Source organism: Larus michahellis, chromosome 2 (assembly GCF_964199755.1).
Source record: "Larus michahellis chromosome 2, bLarMic1.1, whole genome shotgun sequence".
Classification (NCBI taxonomy): Eukaryota; Metazoa; Chordata; class Aves; order Charadriiformes; family Laridae; genus Larus; species Larus michahellis.
In genome coordinates, this window is record NC_133897.1 from 40,214,846 (window position 1) to 40,235,237 (window position 20,392).

The 20,392-nt window shown below is 35.7% G+C and overlaps 1 protein-coding gene across 6 annotated transcripts in view; it reads right to left on the reverse strand.

Moving 5' to 3' along the window:
- TBC1D5 (TBC1 domain family member 5) overlaps positions 1 to 20,392 on the reverse strand; it is a 320,349-nt gene that overhangs the window by 250,532 nt on the left and 49,425 nt on the right. For 5 of the 6 annotated variants that reach the window (XM_074574990.1, XM_074574989.1, XM_074574987.1 and 2 more), the window contains exon 3: positions 4,512 to 4,670. The gene's annotated coding sequence lies outside the window, so the exon portion shown is untranslated. Of the gene's footprint in view, positions 1 to 4,511; positions 4,671 to 16,646; positions 16,734 to 20,392 lie in introns of all 6 variants that reach the window. The other variant, XM_074574991.1, reaches the window with a different exon arrangement.

Sequence of the window (20,392 nt, forward strand, 5' to 3'; positions counted from 1 at the left end):
CTTGTAACTGCTCTACAACTCCCTTGCAAAAGACAAGAAATAACAGAAGTTTCAAGCTACAAGTAACCTTCTGATAGTGCTTTTATATAACCTCAACATTGCAAGGCACGCATGCTCCTGAACAACAGCAATATAAAACCATCATCTGTTTCTCCTAAATCTAGTTCAACCATTTGTACTAGAATCAATGCTTATTAAATTAATGCTTACTAGAAAACATCTTACAGGATGAGACACAAAATATTGAGAAAACTACTGCAAAAGTTGGTGGCAAGATTTTAATCCTCCTTTAAAAAGTGTAAATCCATAAAAATATTACCACAGAATCACAGAATGGTTGGAGTTGGAAGGGACCTTAAAGATCATGTAGTTCCAACCCCCCTGCCATGGGCAGGGACGCCTCCCACTAGACCAGGCTGCTCAAAGCCCCATCCAGCCCTGAACACTTCCAGGGATGGGGCATCCACAGCTTCCCTGGGCAACCTGTTCCTGTGCCTCACCACCCTTATTGTAAAGAATTTCTTCGTTATATCTCATCTAATTTGACTCTTTTTTAGTTTAAAACTAAAGGCCTAAATCCCTACAGGCCCTGGTAAAAATTTTCTCTCCTTTTTTCTTATAAGCCTCCTTTACATATTGAAAGGCAGCAGCAAGGTCTTCCTTAGTACTGGGATTTCCAACTAGCAAGGATGGCTTTCCGGTTAGAATGAAAACGAGCTAAAAAGCAGGCACCAAGCACAATGTAAAATGCTCTGCCAGACCTGGCCGGGCTCTGTCCAAGGCCAGCTCCAGCTACAGAGCCTCACTGCCCAAAATGACATTCAGGAGCCAAAGACAGCAGCTGGCCAGGGGCTGGGGCAAGGGAGATACAGCAGATAAAGATCACTGTCAGAGGCAACTAAGAAGGTGAACTAAGAAGGATGTGAAGCAGTATCAATTTTGTGAAGTAAGGGCCAGCTACATAAAGCGGATAAATTCTGACATGGTACCAAGAGAGAAGAAAGGATGTCTGCCTGAAGAGAACGGGCTAACAACACACAGTAGTGCTACTCTTCACCAGGACCACCTAACAGCTACTGAAAATACAGCTATGGGAATTACTAGCCCTGAGGTGATACTATGTACCCTTGTGAGGAATTCATAGAACCTGATTTTAGTGCTTTGTACAGTAAGTCTCGATCCCGGACCTGCTCTTCCATCCTTTGAAGCTGCATGTCCTGCAAGTTTTGCTACATCTGTGAAAAAAGTCATTTAGCTTATGGATATCTCTCTCTCTATAGCCGATCTCTGCAATACAGCCATAAATTAAACATAGGAGCACGGACCACCCACACTGTAGGAACAGCAACAACACAAACACTGCAATGAATGCATGTCGGGTTTTTTTGAAAGACACAGTGTTCTGCTCATACAGATGTGTGATGACCTCTATGAGCTGCGTAACAGTGTAACAAATAGGTAATTTAGTTGCTGCACAAACCACAGATTATTGTAGTATTTAGGAAAAGATGCCATCTGTAACACGATTGCAAGTCACCAGATAGTGCTTTTTAGACTAATACAGAAGCTTATTTGAACTTAAAGGAAGTAACTGACAAATTAGAAAATGCCACCTATTCTAGAGCCTGTAAGAAAATACATAAAAATCACTTAAAGATTTCCTTGTAGAAAGTACTGCATTTCAAATTATAACCACTTTCTGTGGCATTTAATTATCTAAGATATTTCCTCTGAAAAATACAGTTCATGTTTCCTGATGTTTCATAACCCAGTTCATAAAACGAAGACTTTAGAGCCAGGCTGCAAGCCAAAAATTATCAACTATTATATGGGATTTAATTACTCCTTAAGTCAAAGGGCCTATGTTTAAAGCTATATAGTACTTCGGTTTCCTTATAAATCTTTTCAATAGTGAAACTTGTTTGACCAGTTTCATTATTATGTCAACATACAAAAAAATCCGAAATGCAAGAAATTGGGAAGTGTTACGTCAAACCGATCTTGGAGAAGACTGGAGTAATTTCAAGCAGAGGGAAACACAGGAAAATAAGTAACTGGCATTTACAAATATTTTGTCTTCAGAGAAATTATTTGTCTTAAATATAGGTTTAACAAGTTAGGAATAATAATAGAAATCATTAAATGAGCATTATCACTTTCCCATCAAAGAATTCTTAACATGATTTAATTCAAAGCCTGAAAAATCTACAGCATACTAGCCCTGAAACAACTGCGTCAAGCTCACTATGAAGCAAGCACATGGATACATAATTTTAAAACAGTTATACATGTCTTAAATACTAGGGTTCCTCAAAAACATCAGTTGCAATGTTCTTTTGTAAAGCAATATTCATTGCTTTCCTTAAAGAAATTTCTATTTTCTTATTTTCCTAAGAAGAGCTGTAAGAGGCAAAATGGCCAAGGACAGAAGAGATTCAGCAAACAGGGGATGGGGAAGGAAAACAGGTGCATTTTGGCAGTCTATTTTAATCACGAAGACAGAGTGGGCCATTTCATTTTTCTTTCTTCCCTTCTCATTTTCACTCAGCAGCCAAGAAGCAGCAGCAGATCTATTGATTATACGCATACTACGCTATTGCATGGCTAAGTAAAATCAAGATATGAAAGGGAAGGTAAGAGCAGCAGCCACAGCTTTGAGTTTGCATCTCAAGACCTGCCCATAAGCGTGGTCTACCACCGAACAAGCGTAATACCTACTTTGGAAACGAAAGCTATCTGGCAGGTTACATGGAAACCCCTGCTGCCTGAAGCTAGTCGTCTTCACTGGTCTGAATGCTGCCTCCAATGCTTGGAGTGAGAGGAGGGAAGCATTATGCTACTGAATTTGGCTCACTCTGAACTCACCTGGGGTAGAAGCCAACTTTGTCAAAAGCCTTAATACTTAAAGAAAGATCTCCCAGGCTTGTTCATGAGTGTATAGATCTTGTCTTACATTAAATGTACATTGAGCTAACCAGAATATTCAACAGCTGCTACAGCAATTTTCGACAAACATTTTAACTGGTTTTTGAAAGACATGTATTCTCTAGTAATAGGAAATATTGTTATTATTTTTTCCAAGTAGCAAAATAAAAAGACATTCCCAAAATCATGTCATCAGTACAATGAGATCATTATAATTATTTACTATAGCATTATCATGTTATTTTTTAATTTCACTAAGTTGGATGCAATGAAAAATGATCTTGATATAACCTTTAATAAGCAGTCTAAACGCTTGAAAATGGTGAAATCTTATAACCACACACACACACAGAAAAAGACTAAGCCACCAAAAGCACAAGTCTTTGCTTCTCAACTCTTTTTGACAGTTCCAAAATTCAGGCATGCATCCAGAAGAACTTTCTGCCCCACGTCTGGTCAGTAAAGAAATTGAGGTTAACCTTTAATTTTTAATGTCACCTGCAGCCAGTGACTGCTTTTTCTAATGCAAGTGACAGATAAACAGCAAAACACTCCCAAGATGATACACAAAGCACCACACACCATAAGTGCATTTTTATTTTTATACCAACTCAATTTCTCAAATGGATAACCAATGTTCCTACTAATTTACATTAAGAATTGAGTGAGGCATGAAAATTGTTCTGATGCATAGGCTCTATTTCTTTAATGTACTGCATAGTGTTCTGTACTTTATTGTAACACTGGAAAAAACTAACTACACTTAAAAGGCACAGAAACTATACATATAAAAACACAAGCACATATGTATCTTAAAAATTAACTTCAGAAAGGGTTTTAAATTATCCAGAGCAGTATGAAGGAAAGATAACTAAAGTCACTGATGGAAATCAGTAAAAGCAAAAAATTGTTCCTATTAAAATGAGTTTCCTGACCTTTAATCTCTTGAATTGGTGTTTTTCTGTAGACCAACACTAGTACTCTATATCTACATTGCTAGGATTTCAACTTCCTAATTCCTTTATAGGATTCAGTAGTATCACCTTAACATTTGCAAGGTAATTCCAAACTAAACAGAGGGAATATGGCAAATTGAGGTAATATAATCTATCTATTTAAGGCAAAATTGGCAAGTCTTTAACAGCAAACTGTTATCATTACTAAACGCTGCCATGTTGTTAACGTAAGGAGAGGTTTGAATTAGGTAGTGAATAGCCCCTCCAGGCCGGGACTTAGGGCATATTATCGGAGAAAGCAAGAAAAGCTCCCACCGACGCTGTGTACGTTTCACCAGTTCTCTGGAAAGGAGACTTCAATAGTTATCCATCACTTTTAAAGCCAAATACTACAGTCAATATTTTCACTTGTCTTTTAAAATTTAACGTAGTAAAGTGGGGAGAAAAGGACCTATGTTTGTAAAAGAAGAAAGTTTTTTTACAAAAAGAGTATTTAAAATAATTTTTGGATGACTACAGTAAAGACACCACAAACATTTTTATAAATGCCAAATGCATAACCACGACATTAATGAAAATAAGACAAACTCTTGTTTTTTTAAAAAAATCAACATAGAAAAATTAACTCACGTAGTGGCAGATGCTCAAACACAAAGGAGACAGTTGTCCTTAGAACGATATTCTCCGCACATTCAACAGTCAAGTAGCGTTGGGATAAGGCCCAGCCACCAGCAGCAATGAGGAAGTTGGAGGGAGTAGCAGTCCCAGTCCCAGACTCCTGGAATTGACCTTTGGATGGAGAATAAAGATGCTTGATGAAAAAATGCTAAAAACATTTTTAATTTTTAGTTTGATGTAAAAGGATTCAAGTGACCTATGGCATGGGATTTCTTCTGGAAATTTCCATATAATAAAAAGTCATGTAACTGAAACTACTATTTTCTTTCAAGTCGAAGAAGTATTTCACATAATCATGTAACAGGAGAGATGGAAACAACATGTAAAGTAAGTCCACATGGCCGAATTTACTTATTTTTAAGAAGACAATAATGGTAGAGAGTCAAGTCTAGTAACTTAAGCTTTACGAAGACTTCTTCAGTATTCAACCTGAAATTTATATCAATCGACAATTCTTGGTTATTTGTCGGCATTATTTTCAATTCTTCCTCCTGTGACTGAATTTCTTAAAAACGTGTATTTTACAAATTTCAGTAACTTGATATTGTTAGATGTATTTTCTAGAAAGTGGTTAATTCATTATTAATAAGACCAAAAACATTGTAAAGAGCTCAATAGCACACTACAGCTGGTTATAAACACACTAAAAAAAGTCTAAGGCTATGGTTCTAAGAAAAATGTAACAAAGCAAACTCCAGCAACTCATCGGCCATCTATTTTTTTATTAACTCCCTTTTAACTGTTCAAAAATGCTCTTGGAACTCAAGAAATTTAAAAAAAAAAAAATAAATCCCACTTCAAAACATGTTTGTGCAGAATTTTTCAACTACTGTGAGATAATGAAACTATATTCACATAATGATGGGATACACTACTATTTTAAAATAACTTTTCCTATTAAAAATACACTAAGCTAATAGTGTTAAATTGGAAATAGCATCGTCCCTTTTTGAAAAGCTGGTACTTTACTTCTTCTACAGTGTTTCCATTAGAAAACCTAAGAACCCAACCATCTAGACACATTTAAAAAGAAAAATCCTAGAAGACACTGATTTTGCAAGTAAGTACCCAAATAGCTCCTATAATTTGACCACTGCTGTCAAAACAAATTAAATTGCATTTAGAAATAAACTATGAAAAACATACTCACTTTGAAGGAATAAATTTTGGGTTTTCTTTTAAGGAAATTAAATTAAATACAATTGTCTACACATGAGTATATTAAACCAAAGAGTGGTTTGGTTTTTTTAATTTGAATTAGCATCCTAGTTGCAATATACTAGCATATAAATATAGTTTTATTCTACAGCATACTTTGAGTTATTAAGCCTGGCATTAAATTTTGTAACAAGATGTAATATATCTAATTCAAGAGGGCTTAGAGTATTCCTGTATTACTTATTAATATGTTAAGTGAATGTTTGGACAATTGATTTCAACTAGGTTTTGTGACTAAAACATGTGACAAAATACAATTTTCAGATTACATAGTCCATTTGTCATAACTACTGCTCTTTCTAATTTCTATAGGTGTTAACAAATTAAGCAAAAAAAGATGCACTGACTAAATAAAGAACAGTAGCCAACTCAGAATTTAAAAGCAACCATCAGCATCATTTATATACAGCCATTAGCGAAGTATCATTACTGCTTTTCCTTGCTGTTCTGCTTTCCTGTTTCCTTACCTGGCTTTTTATACCCTCCTTCCTGCATTGTACCGTTAAACAAACCAAAGCCTGCAAATAAAGTACAGAGTATATGTACATTTGCAGAGGACTTGCTACAATGAGACCATAGTCTTGTACTGAAGTAAAAATGAATAATAACAAAAGTATTGCTCAAGTACCACAACAAGTCAATTCAGTCACAGCTGGATCCAATCAGTGACGGGTTTGCTTAGAAAGATCAATATATTTAACATACTAATCCTTTAAATTCTTACTGAAACAACAGAAACAACCCCAGCCAATGGCTTGAATAATGTTTATGTAGCAAAAGAAGTAGAAAATATTACTGTATATAAGTTCAGAAAACAGAGGTGATGACAATGTATTTCATACCAGTGCAGCACAATGATTTTCGCATTATTCATACAGTTGTGATATTAGTTTGCAACAAGTTACACTGTAGAATGGTCTCTAACCCTGCTTGATGTTTTCTGAGTTATAAATGAGTCGAATAGGCTATGGAGAATAAGAAAAGCATTTGGACTAGCTGAAATCAGAAGACAGACCTATTGTGAATATGAAGAAAATTATATTCATGGAACTGAAAAAAAAAAATGAAGTGATGAGTAAGTTACTGAAATAATTTACAAAAGAGAATGTAGGATTATGTTAAGATTTGTACAACATGACACAAGATATAAAGATTATTTTTCATGAAAAGCAAGAGAGAAAGTAACTTGACTATATGAACTACAGAGTATCAGTAAGTAAAAACAGGAAAGAAATCACCTCTATTTTAGCAAAGGTGATGACATCCTCACGTAGACTGCTCACTTTGTCTGAAGGATGCATACTAGACATTTCTGGAACCTACATGGGGACTACGTAAATCAATACCATGGCGAAGGCAGATCATCTGCCAGACTTGAACTATTTTACAGAAAATAGTCTTCAAAATATGAATAAAGAGCTTTCCGTACTTGTGTAGATGCCTGCATACCCACACAGGATAGAGGAAAGCAAGAGTTCAGTATCATGTCATATGCTAGTGGAAGGTTCCTAACAACTGAGTTACTCCAATGTTGAAAGAAATAGGTATGAGGAAGAAAATGCGCTAACAATTTAACTTAAACTTCTAAATCGAAGCGTTTAGGAAAGCTACATTTTGCAGCTAACAAAATAGGCACAGTAGTATATACTTTCCAAGGGAGTCTTTATCTTTCCTATGTCCCATAGTCCCAAAACTATCTTCCTGCTTGGAAGACTGAGAACATAAAAGTATCCCAGTTCTTTGCCACTTGTTCTTAGTAAGTCTTACTTCACTATTCTTTCAACATAAATTAAGCTAAAGCCACTTAACGGGGCAGGGGGAAGGAAAGAGAGTGGAAACAAAGAAAAGAAACTAGCTTAATTTTGCTTCCTCTGTTCTTCCTCCCCCAATATTGTTTCCCTCAAAAAGAAATCACGTAACTGAGAATAAATGTAGCAAATCGTATAAATTACCCTGATATTTCATTATTTTAGTAAATACATTTGCTTCTCTTCTCATCAAGATTCAACAGTGTTTCAAAGTTCTATGCTGTCTCTCAACCTGAATGCTTTTCACAGTCTTTCCATTTCAGTAAGTAAACTTTAGATTACACCTTAATTTTGAATAGCCACTTTTTTTAACATCTGTCCGTCATAACACTGTACCAGAATTAAAAACTAAAAATACAAGAACTGACTTCAGGCTGTACGGAAAGTATGTTACGAAGAACAATTTGTTTAAAGACAGAACATGCGGCATGCTTGAAGTATGGAATTTGGTTACTGAAGAGAGCCTAGGAATGAACCACTTCTGCATTGCTTCTCAAGTGTACATATGCACAAAAGAGCATTTTAAGATGCCAGAAGCTGAGTAAGATACACACTTGTATAGGTCTATTAAATCTGTGAATACAGGAGCTGCTGCATTTCAGAGTCTATTATTTATATGACAGAATGAAGATCTGAAAACATGAAATATAGCCTTAAATTATTCACTTATTCTTTTCACAAAAGAAGAAACCGTCAATCTAACACTAAAAGACTTCAAGCATATTTCTAAAGGTTTCACGAAAATTGCCTTATTTATCAAAACTTTATTCCCTCCGTTTGTTCATTAAATACTGTAGCTTTGCATTAAGGTCAAGCAGTGTCAACCAATTACTGTTGTTGGAAAAGTCCTCCTTCCTTAATACTCAAAGAAACCACGGTATATAGTGAATTATTTTAATAGGCAAACTGAACACTGTTTACCCAAAGTATATTTCAACCATAAAAATGTATTTTAAGGGTTTCTATCAACAATCAATTATAGTACTATTTATTATCACAGCAGCATTAACCATGATTCTTTGTCTGTTTAAATGCCAGCCCTAAAAAAAATAGACATCTATTTTAGCATATTCAGCAATATTCTGTTCTTAGCATATACTAAAGAAAAGTAACAAAAATTAAGTGACCTATAAAGCAAACTGAAAGGTAAAAGATAAAACATTGAATTTTAAAGAGACAATATCAGTTGGTATAAACATTCTGGCTCATTCTCTCTTGGTGGGCAAGAGGGCTCGGCTCATATGACAGACCTGAAAAAAATCCACCCTGCTTTCATTGCTCCTAATTTTACAGGGTTTTTTTAGGGTAAAATTCTCCATCTTGCAATATAGAAGAAGAATAGGTAAACGATATACGAATTATGTTTTTTAAGCGATTATGCACAAATCTATTAAACACCAAGAAAAGGCAACCCACAGGCCATCGTACCAAATACCAAAGTCACAGGTGTTCAGGATAGAAGGATTTCCATAAGACATTTTGATGCAACAACCTGGGATAGAGTCCCCATTGTCCTAATGCAATCTTTTCCCCAACCCATTTTAATGGCCTCTGGTTCAAAAAACTAGAATGATGATTCTAGTATGTATCACCTCTGTCTTTACACTTCACATAAGCAAAATTTCGCATCTCATTTCCCTTTGGAACTGACCTGTTTACTCATATTCCACCTGGTACATAAGCTGTGATGAAAGAACCCTTAATTTTCTGATGGTAACCTTTGAAGTCTTACTGCTATGAGCACAACTGTGTCTTTCTGAAGTTACAAACAAGCAAAACCAAAGCAAATTTCTTCTACACATCCTGTCAGCTTGTCTCACTAGAAAAGTTTTCATCTGTGTCCTGTATCAGTGATCAATGAGACCTACAGTGATACAAGACACACATACCATCGCTACAAACAAGAAGAGGAAATAACGTAACAGAAGAATGGGAAAAAATCCTGAAAAGAGTCACACTGAAAATTATGGAGGAAGACAGATGTAATAGAGTAGGATCTGTGGTCTCGTTATTTCCAAGAGAACAGAACAGAGAAAAGAAAATCAAAAGGGGGAGAAAAGAAAAACCAAAAAACCCAAAGCCCTTAAGAGACAATGAGCCCTCTCCTGTCCCTGCCCCCTGGGTGGGATAAGTCCCCTCCCAGGTGTGATAAGTCCTACTTGCAAGTTCCAGTCTACCATTAAAACCTGAAAAGATTTTAGAACCAATTATTGAAAAAACAAATTTCTAGAAAATAAAAGAAGATAAATTAAAAAAATACAGATCCCCTCAAACTCATCTGAATTACTTCACTGAAAAGGTGTTCACGGGCTTCATGGACAAGAGGTTATCAGCAGACGCAATGCAAGCTTGAGGTCAAAGAGATTTTAAACATGTCCCATATTGTCATTGCCAATATAAGGAAATGCTGTCTAGATATAACCACCTGAAGCTGGACACAAAAATGATTGAAATCAGAGAGCAGTTGTTCCTGAAAAGAAATTTTCAAAAGCTTTGTCAACCTGGGTATATATTTCAAATGGATCTCAGACATCTGTTTAGATCTGTTTCTATCTGGTATTTTCATAACAATCCTAGTGACTCTAAGGCAGTGCGGGTATAAAATCAGCAGATCATACAGTGCTGGGAGAAACTAGCAGCACCTCCGAGGACGGGATCTGACTTCCAAATGCTTTTGAAAATTGGACGATAAGGTCAGAAATCAACAAGGTGATTCCATAAAGACAAATCTGAATTGCTACATTTAGAAAAGACGCATCATGGACATGAACTCAAAACGGACCAGCAACAAAAGATTACACAGGGAATCAATGGTTAGAAAAGAATAAATCAAAGGAGTAACATTTGTGGTTTCAAAGACACATCTCACTGAAATAGGGTGGCAAGCATGTGATGTGTATGTGGGTGGGTGGGTGCACACATCTATGCACATGAAGAGCTGATAATTACTTTTTTCCATCTCTTACTGTGCTGTATACAATTTTGGCCACCATAATTCTTAGAAAGGTGTAGGCAAACTACGAAAAGTCAGCAGGAATGTGACTTCTAGGAGTGCTGGGGTTTTTCACTCAATGAAGCTTCTCAAGAAAAGGTTTGATCAACGTACTTGAAAAAGACAGCAGTTCGCGATCTTCCAGCAAATACATTTCAGGCCACCTGCCACAGCCAACCACAGTAAGCGACTGCAGAAAAAGGAGGGCCGCCCCTGTGCATCTTCAACAGCATCAGCTCTCTCACTTATCTCCTATCTTCAGACTCCCATATTCAAAACCATCACATCAGCTCCCCTTGCTACCAGACAGGTGGAGAGGAGATTACTACTCTGTGCAGATGCTTTTAAATTTCTTTGACATGAGCCAATACTAGGTTGAGCACATCCGTGGGTAACTTTTCCTGGTTTATCATTCTTTGGCTAAAACTATCTAGCATTTCATGGAAGAAAAAACGTGTCACTGGTCACTTTTATTTTCATGTTACACACGTGCCCTTAAAAACAGCAAGAACAGTTTGTATATGAAAACCTAACGCACAAATAGTACAATTAAAGAAATTATATCCTGAATTGTGTTAACATGAAAAAGTGTTTTCAGAAGGCCTCCTTTCCTTGTGATGGCTTCTTCAGCCATTTCATGGAGAGCTCTTATGTCCTGTAACAACAATTGAACATTGTTTGCAAAATGGAAGTGGCATGCTAATCAACAGCTCTTCTGCGAATTACAGAACCATCTTCAGCTTTACCGGACATGCCATTTCAGCGTAGTGGATCAGAAGAAACGGATCTTCTGTACTGATGAAACCACCCTTGTGAGGACAGGGAGAATAAGCCCTGCTTTTCTAGATCCATCAGCTCTTCTGGATAACACTAGCCAGCAGTGGGAGATATGGAGGTGGGCTGTAAGATAAGGAACAGGCTAGAGGCAAGAAGAGCTGTTATAATTATAGCTGGGAACACAGAATTTGTTAAAGGAAGTCTACTGTATAATTACATTTGAAAATTTAGCAAGATGCCCAGAGGCTGGCTTGCAGCTGTCAGGAACTGGTAAGGCTGGAGTTCTGCTCAGGAGGCAACCACTACTGCAGCTCAGCACACCTCCCTGCAGTTGAGCCGACTTTGATAAGGCAAAGGAATGACTTCAGCTAAAATTAGTAAGATTACACAACACGTGAGATTATACCTATTCTCACTAAAAGTGTCCAGAGATCGGGCATTATTTTAAAGGAAATTAAGTGTAACTCTGCTAGTTTGGATACTACATTACTTATATTTTTCAATGAGTGACAACAGTAGTATTTTGTGAATTCCATATTTTACTTAATTTATTTTATTTAATAACAGTTAAAATGCAAGTGTTTTTTTAAGATATTAATTCATAATCACACTATCTTCACCTACAGGTTAGCATTGGTTCGCATACAAAGTCATAGTTCTCACTTTGGTTTATCTGGCCCAATCAAATGAAAATGAATGAGTGAAATGCAGACAGAATGCCAGATTAAAAAAATAAATCTGTGTATCTGTTTCTTCCTCAGATTTAGAGCTGAGGTGATATTGCTACTAAGAAACTACAGCAAACTACAAACACTTAACTAAAGTCCTAATCTGCAGACAAACTGATCAAGTATGAAATATGATAAAGCCATTTTGGAAAAACAGGTAGGATTAAGTGATAGAAAAATTCGCTTATTTTATTACATTGCTCATATGATTTATATTTCTACTTAAAAAAGTACATTCTGCTAATTCAAATATTAGCCAATTAAGTGCTGAGCATGTTGGAAATTATCACCAACCATAAGTATTATTGATGTTTATTTAAAACACATCCAGATAAAGAATTGAGCAAGAATCTAGCACAGTCATAAATTTGATCATATTTGGAATGTTGGCAGAATTCAAAATTATGTCGTATTATCATCGCAAGAAAATAAAAAGCTCTAGAAGACATAGCAGAGACTGCAAGCCTAAAACAAAACTTCAAAGCAAAATTACTTCCAAATGCTATTACAAGTGTTTCTTTTATTTCAAACTTAGTTTTATATGAAATTTAAGTATATGTGTCTACTTGGCATTAAGGACTATAAGGAGAGAAAACTGAGGGTTATTTCACCTTTAATTAAACCAGCTACTGCTTCCATTTTGAGAAGGTGAAGATTGAAGAAAGTGCTTAAATCCTCAAACAATGTCTAAGTCCTGGAATCATAAGTATAGGCAACACATCAACTATTCCGTATTCGCTTTAAACCTAAAGATATTCTTGTTTGATGCCTCACTATTATAATCAGTTTAAATACTACAGTTGTCTTTTCTGTAGAAAAGTAGAAATATTTTCTTAGTATCCTAGGCTTTGATCACTTAAAAGAATGTTCTCAAGACTGAATGAATAAAAGGTTCCTTTCTGTGCATCGAGTCTGGCTTTTGCTCAGTATAACAGGACTGTAACAGGACTGCTTTTTGCTCTCTGCAACATCTCATTTGAGGAGGGGGGAGGAAAAAAACCTAAGAAATCAGCTATTTTATACAAATTTCTCTCCTCTAATTTTCATTACACAAAGATGAATATTTGAAGGATGATCGTTTCAACAAAAGAGGGGCACCTACGGAACATACAAAGTTTCAGTTTTGTTTGGCTTTTACAAATAATTAATCTTTACAATTTAAATTCTTCCTTTGCTTTCATTTTGAAAGTAAAATACAGGCACTTGAAAAATTCAAGTCTTTAAAAGACATACAAATTACATTTAAGTACCCTTTTTGAAAGGAGAAATTAAAATTCATTTTGAAAGAAACTTCAGGAGGACTATACTGATTTCAGACAGTGATCTAGGTTTTATTCAAATGATTTTGTCAGGACTATCTAACTTCAAACATTCTGAGCCTTTGTCAATTCTGGTTGCACAGAGATTGCAAATTTAAAAGAAAAATGTCACGCTTCATATTGATTTCCTCTACTTCAGACATAATAGTTTCTTCCTGTGTTGACTTTTATCATATTCATCTATATTACACTATATAATGCACCTTTAAGGACTGCAATGATCCCTTCAGCAATGTACAGAGAAGAATTCAGTCTTTCATCTAAAATATTACTGTTGAAGAACAAAGGCATTTTCACAAAATAGTTAACCTCATGTATCAATAATTCCACAGTAAAATATAAGAAAGCAAACTACGCTAAACTGCTGATAGTTGCACGTACTTGCTGTTGTTCTGGACAAAGAAAAGCCTTTAAACTTCTTAGTACTGATTTTGAATGAAAAAGAATGTCTTACATGGAATTTTTCTGTAGATTCTAATATGTAAGCACACAAATCTATAAATCTAGGGGGCATTTTTACCTTTGTTTTAATATATAAAAAAACCCCAACCATAAAAATAACACAGAAGAAAGAAAAGTCAGAATGGCCTTCCTTGCTTGTACATAATGCATAACGAACACCGCTCACATTTGTAGAAAATGCACTCTTCCTAAGATATGAGCCTTTTAAGAAAAAAGCTTTGTATGGAAATAAGATTTTCCAATACAATTGACAAGTTAGCTAGCTCCCCATCTGCCAAAAAAGTGAATGAAATCTGGCTGCGGTTCCAAGTAACTCCTTTTTAAAATGCTTCTGCAACTTGATGTTCCTATCATCGCAAGTGCGGTGTGTATTCAATACCGTTTTAACACAGAGGGATATACAATACCACACCTCGAATGACGAGTGCTGAAGACCAGTCCCGCTAAAGCTCAAAGGCTGTGAATCAAGAGACAGCTTGCTGATCTTACTACTGTACCTCTGCCAAAACTTGTTTTGACTCTGTGCATATCTGTACATATATATGAGTGTCCTGTCTTTTAGGTTATAACTATCTTTAAAAAGAATATTTGCCAGTTTTATGTTTTAGCTAAGGAACTATGACTTCTGCTACTCTTATCACTACAGGTATCCATAACATAAGATAATTTGTGTTTTCACCCTCTCTTATTGGTGCTTATCTAAGTATCTACCCACTGAAACCAGCAATTTTCAAAAAAAGTGCATGGCACAACACAAGTATATACTTTAAGTCAATATTTACTAGAGTTTTAAGATGTTGGACCATTTTTATGAGATTCAAGTTACCCATCCACATGAAGGCATACTTGAACATAATGGTACTGACAATGGGAAGAAAATAGCCAACTATTTCTAAAATTGCTTTCAAATATTTTAAATAGTCTACCTCTATTCTTTTCTTCATAAAATAGGGGGATGTCAAAGAGTATATAACAAGTCCTAAATTAAGGAAAGAAAAACAAGAATGCACATTATATATAAAGTAGTAATAGGCAGAGACAACTTCACTAGGCTGTGACATATGACATCTGGTAGACTATTATCATAATAAATGGGAAAAGTAGGTGAGATTCTGTCAACAGCAAGGTATGAGGAAATGCATCTTCATCACAATGACAAACATATCTGCCTTTAACAAACACAGGTCAAACTGAAATTCCAGTACCTATGAGTTAAATATTTTCACTTTATTTTATCCCCTTTTTAATAATTTCACTGAAGCATAACATGTCTTCATTTATCAGAGACATGTATTTATGCAAGTTAATATCCTTTTAGTGAGGATAAATTAAACTTGCTAACAATCAATGGCTGAAAACTCACTAGAAACAGCCTATTACTTTTTCACACTTTTACAAATCACTTTAACTATGCAAAATAGTAACACTGATTGTCAAACAACAGTCTTAAAAACAGTACGCATTGATCTGTGACTCCTGCCATGCAGGCATCACACTGGCGTTGAAATAGCTTCAGCTCCGAGGTTGAGCAGCTGATTGGTAAAACCACTGATTTCCTGTGGATCATACCGAATATATGATGGTATTTGCAAGCTGCAAAAAAAATTTCTCATGTAAAAGACAGAAGAGGGGAACAGTGACTATCTGAAGGTAGGTCATGTTCCCACAACTCATGTTTCTTATGATCATTTTGCTCCATGCTTTATTTTTCAATTTTATGTCATCAGATGAGAACAAGTCAAGAGAACCATCATAAAATTCATATTCTATGGAGATTGAAAATTGTCATTGAGTGCTTTAAAAATAAGTTAGAATACTGTCTTTTTATTTGTGAGTAAAGGCAAGGCCTAATTTATATTTAGTCCTTTCAAAACTACATACATACCTGCAAAGTAACATTTACCACATCATAACAATTTTCTGCATGTGAAAAAGTAACAAGTTTGAAAGTCACTGAACAAACAGTCAAGTTACAACGCAATGATGGGTTTTTGTAAAAGTCACAGGTGGAAAAACTCAGGAAAGCAACCGGAAGAAGCGTTTGTTTTTTTTTGTTTTTTTTTAAACTTGCTTTTAATTTGAAAATTTCTTGGAAAAGCAAATTCCCCAGAGGTACTGAAATATAAATTTTTGAAAGAAAGATTTAATTTTAAAGGTGGAATATTTAATGTTACTGTATTCCTAGATATCTGTTTGCTTGATGCCCTGTTAGTTTTGGGGTCTTTACAATATTGTGCTGGTGAAGACAGTCTGTATGATGGTATTTACTTTTAAACCACTTTCAAGAAAATAATGAGTGATTTGGTCACATATTTTCAGACTTCAGGAGAAGCTGATGGCATTAAGATACCAGAGAGATTGATTTGGCAATTGTGTCTATCTCACGTGTACCCTCACTTCATAACTATTGTCTCTTGTCAACATATAAATGAGGCTGCTTGAAGTGTAAGGAAGGGAACCACAGAAATGGTGCATTTCAATACAGTCTAATAAATGCATGATACAGTTTAATGCTGATCTAAGCTGATCTAACAGCAGACTGGTCGAAACAGGTATCCCGTTTTGTCCCTGTCACTGCCTTCCTCCAGAAGATAACTCTCTGCTATGAATCAACTTCTCTGCAACCTCTCCCCCTCCTCCCATTCACTGACAAAAGAGCTTGGAAACACAAACCTGTTCTAAGCTTCTTCAGGCATAAGAAGATGGAGCATGAAGAAAGATGGAGTAAAGCACCTAATATGTCCAAAGAAAGATAAGCAAGGGAAGTGGAGATTTCCTTTTACCTGTGTTGAACGGCTCACCCGTTTTGTACAGTTGCAATTCTGTTCTCGTATCAATTTTATTGTTCTTAAGGCAACTATCAGAAGCATCTGGAATGTAAGATAAATAACTTCTGAGTTCTTGCTTTTTCTTTAACACAAATCCAAATGAACACATACAGACTTGCAAAAGAATTTAATAAAGGAGGATGGGGACATCTAAAGCTGCATGAAGTTGGGGTGGGCGACCTGGGGCCCAGATTCCACTCTGGATGGTAAGCGCTGACACCTATTCTTCTACAGCCGAGCCAGTCCCATCCTGCTGAAAGGGGTGAGAATGGCACTTGTATTTCGGAAGTTCTACTTCCTTTTCTGTGTGTAGCACAGATGCAATAGGAAAAGGGGATTATAAATGGACTTAGCACGGTGCTCTACCTAATTACTGGACTTAACTTGGATAAGTCTTTACTGCTTTTCCACTCATCAATAAAAGAGGAAAAAAGAGAATAAACAAAATACAATAACCCTGGTAGAAGTACATGGTGATAGAAATATTCTGATCTTATTTATTTATAAATACCCTGTCTTAACTTAAGACACAATTTGTGAAATGCTCTCTAACTTAACGTACTCAAGTACTCAAGATTTCACAAATCATATCGTAACAGAAAACCTGCATCCATTTGCTACCCTAAGCTGACCATCTTCAATAAAAGAACGTGTATTCAAAACAGAAGTTACACTGAGCTCGAGAGGAATATAATAAAAATTGTAATAAAATACTGCTGACTTTGGACAATGGAGAAATAAAAAGTCACAACCATTAACTGTTACAGACACAACAGAAACTAAAATAAGGTACGTAAGTTAAATGAATGGGATACGGCGTATTTCAATATATTTCATGTGTTCTTTTTCATTTTACAATCCAAATACAAAAACAGGTATCTTAAACTTCATCCACATAAATTATCTAGAATTATTAAAACATTACTATTTTATAAATAAAAATATAATCCAACCAGTAATGCTAGAAAGCATCAATTTAAGCTCATCTACTTTCAGAGAAAAAAAAAATACTGTATTTGTTAATTCCTTAATGTAAACTTACATTTGATAAGGTAAATTTGAAGAACCTGGAAATTCAATCACAGTAATCTAAATGTCCGGCTAATAGCCAAAAAAATAAAGATATAGTGCAGATTTTACTCTGGCATAAAGTTGTTGACAATACATTCCTCAATAAAGAAAAATTGAATTATAGCCTTAGGGTGGTTTAATTTGGTACAAATTTTGAATAATGTTATATACATTTCCAAAGCAGATGCTAAGAGACTCTACAAGGACACTCAGCTCAATCAGAAGCCAGATTAAAGTTCCATCTGGAATGAAACAGTTCCACAGCTCTATTACAATTAGCAGAGTCACCAATGTCAGACTCAAAAGTTGGGTGATGTGAAACTGTTTCTCTTCAAATACAGTTATTAGCCCAGAAACCAAACAAGTAGGTCACACATCTTTAACACAGAAGTTTTTAAGCAGTCACAAACTTGTGCTTTTGTAGCTAGGATGAAAACTCTCGTTTGTATTATTATGGTCATGTGAATCACGAAGACTATCCAGACCCATTGATTTTATATCACCTCTCCCACTGCATGCATGTAGCATTAAAAATCACATGTGTTCAAGTAGCTGCAACACTCAAAACATCAGCAGGCTGAGAACAGCACAGAAGCTATTTGCATGAAATAAAATTCAAGATTGATTTCGAACTGCCCTGATCTTTGCTTTCCCAATTCTCAGACTTGTTATCAAACAAAGCATTTTCCCAACATGTCATGCTGAAAAACTGCACCCTAGAGTGATTCATCTTTAGATAAAATAAAAACAGAATTCTCTTTGAAACCTAATGGTTGAAGTCAAAGCCTAATTCTTCAGCCAAATATTCAATGTAACAAGGTTTCCCTAGACGTAAGCAAAAACCAAATTTCAACTCAAGTTTACTAAAAGAAAGCATCCTTTCAAAGAACAATTCAGCAAACAGCAGTGCTCACACATAGACAGTGACAGACACTTTCAAGACAGAAGAAGAAAATATGCCACATGCCTTAAATTTACTATTTTACCATTTAAATAAATAATGCATCATACAAACAAGTAAGCCTGAATGCAGAAGTTAGAAATCAAATGCCCACATCTTGCATCTCTTTTCCCCCAAATAAATCCACAATGGATAAGTAGCAACACAGACTTTTAAAAAATTACATCTCATTACACACATTTTCATCAAGAAAAGACTCAGTTAAAGAGCGTATTTATGTTTTTCCAGTTGCTGGTTACATTAATCAGCCTGATTTCTATTATGAAATAGTAAGCTGCTAGGTCTGAAAATATCTAAAATGTTAATATCCAGATAAGAGCAAAGTGAAGAAAGAAATAACTGTAGCCATTGTCCAGTTAGCAGCTTATATTGTTCTGCAATGAAGAAGTAAATTTCAACTTCCAAAAAGAACAGTAATGTTCAGTATTTTATATTTAGTACCTTTAATTAGTGTTCAAATGCTATCCAATAATCTCCATATCTGAAATTTAATCTTCTAAATCTTTAGAGAGAAAGATTAACAATCTGGAGCAACAACGCAACTTTGTCCTTAGTCTGACTCTGTTGTTATTTCTGAGAATAGCCCACAAGAGATCTATTGCCAACACCACGCAGCAGGGTGGAGGCATTTAGAAGAAACAAACAGGAAAGACTGGAGGAAATCTCAGCAGAGAAGCAAGATGTCAAAATTAAGATCACTGCAACCCAATCAGTGCCTTTGACAGAACATGGCCTTTTTAAGGCAGTGGTCAACAAGAGTGTCCAAGGCTCCTGGTTACACCAGAAAGGGCCAAGGGTTTCCACAAACTCTGTACTGATGAAACCACGGTGAAATGATCACCGTATTTCAGTTCCACACGTGAACACAGCAGCCCATCAAAACAGACAGCTTCTCTATTAGTTAACACAGGTTTTCTGAAAGATTAAAAAATAAAATAGCACCCAAAAATTAAAACGTTAATGGACAGAAAGCAAAGTATCATAACTGACATATCAAAGCCTGGGCTGGGGCCACACCACAAGCCTAGGGAGTCTTTCCAACAGTGTCCAGCAAACTATGAAATTCTTCCTCAAAGAAATATTGATGGTGATAACTGATTATTTATGACAGAGAAATGCTTGGATAGCTTGGGTCCTGGTAACCATCTAACTGCAGTGATATAGAGCGAAGCACGTGCCTCAAAAGGTTTCTCCAAGAATTAGCTTTCTCAATGTTGAGTACATAAAAGCATTATCAAGGTCAGACACATATATAAGGCTTTTGCAACAGTAAGGAAATAATTAGCTCACTTACACAAGTAATCACCCACACTTTCAATCATCATCACATTTTTTCATGAAGGTCTGGACTGTGATGTAAAGATTTCCAAATTTAATCCACGATCTGTGACTCTTGTGGCAGAGTCCTGAACTTGCACAGCTCTGGATGGAAATAGTGCAGTAAACTGAAGAATCTTCCCTTTCTCATCCAAATTCAGTAATCTAACAGTGACCAAACATAACCAGTGATAGTTTACTCCTCAGTATCACATTACCTGTCCCTCAGCAAGTCATTAAATGACTTGACAAAGGCCAACTAAAAGCCTATTTAGCTTCAGAGCAAGCAAGGGACTGAAAGCACTCAGCAGCATCTCCGAACGGCCTCTTTCTCAATGAAGAGGAAAAATAT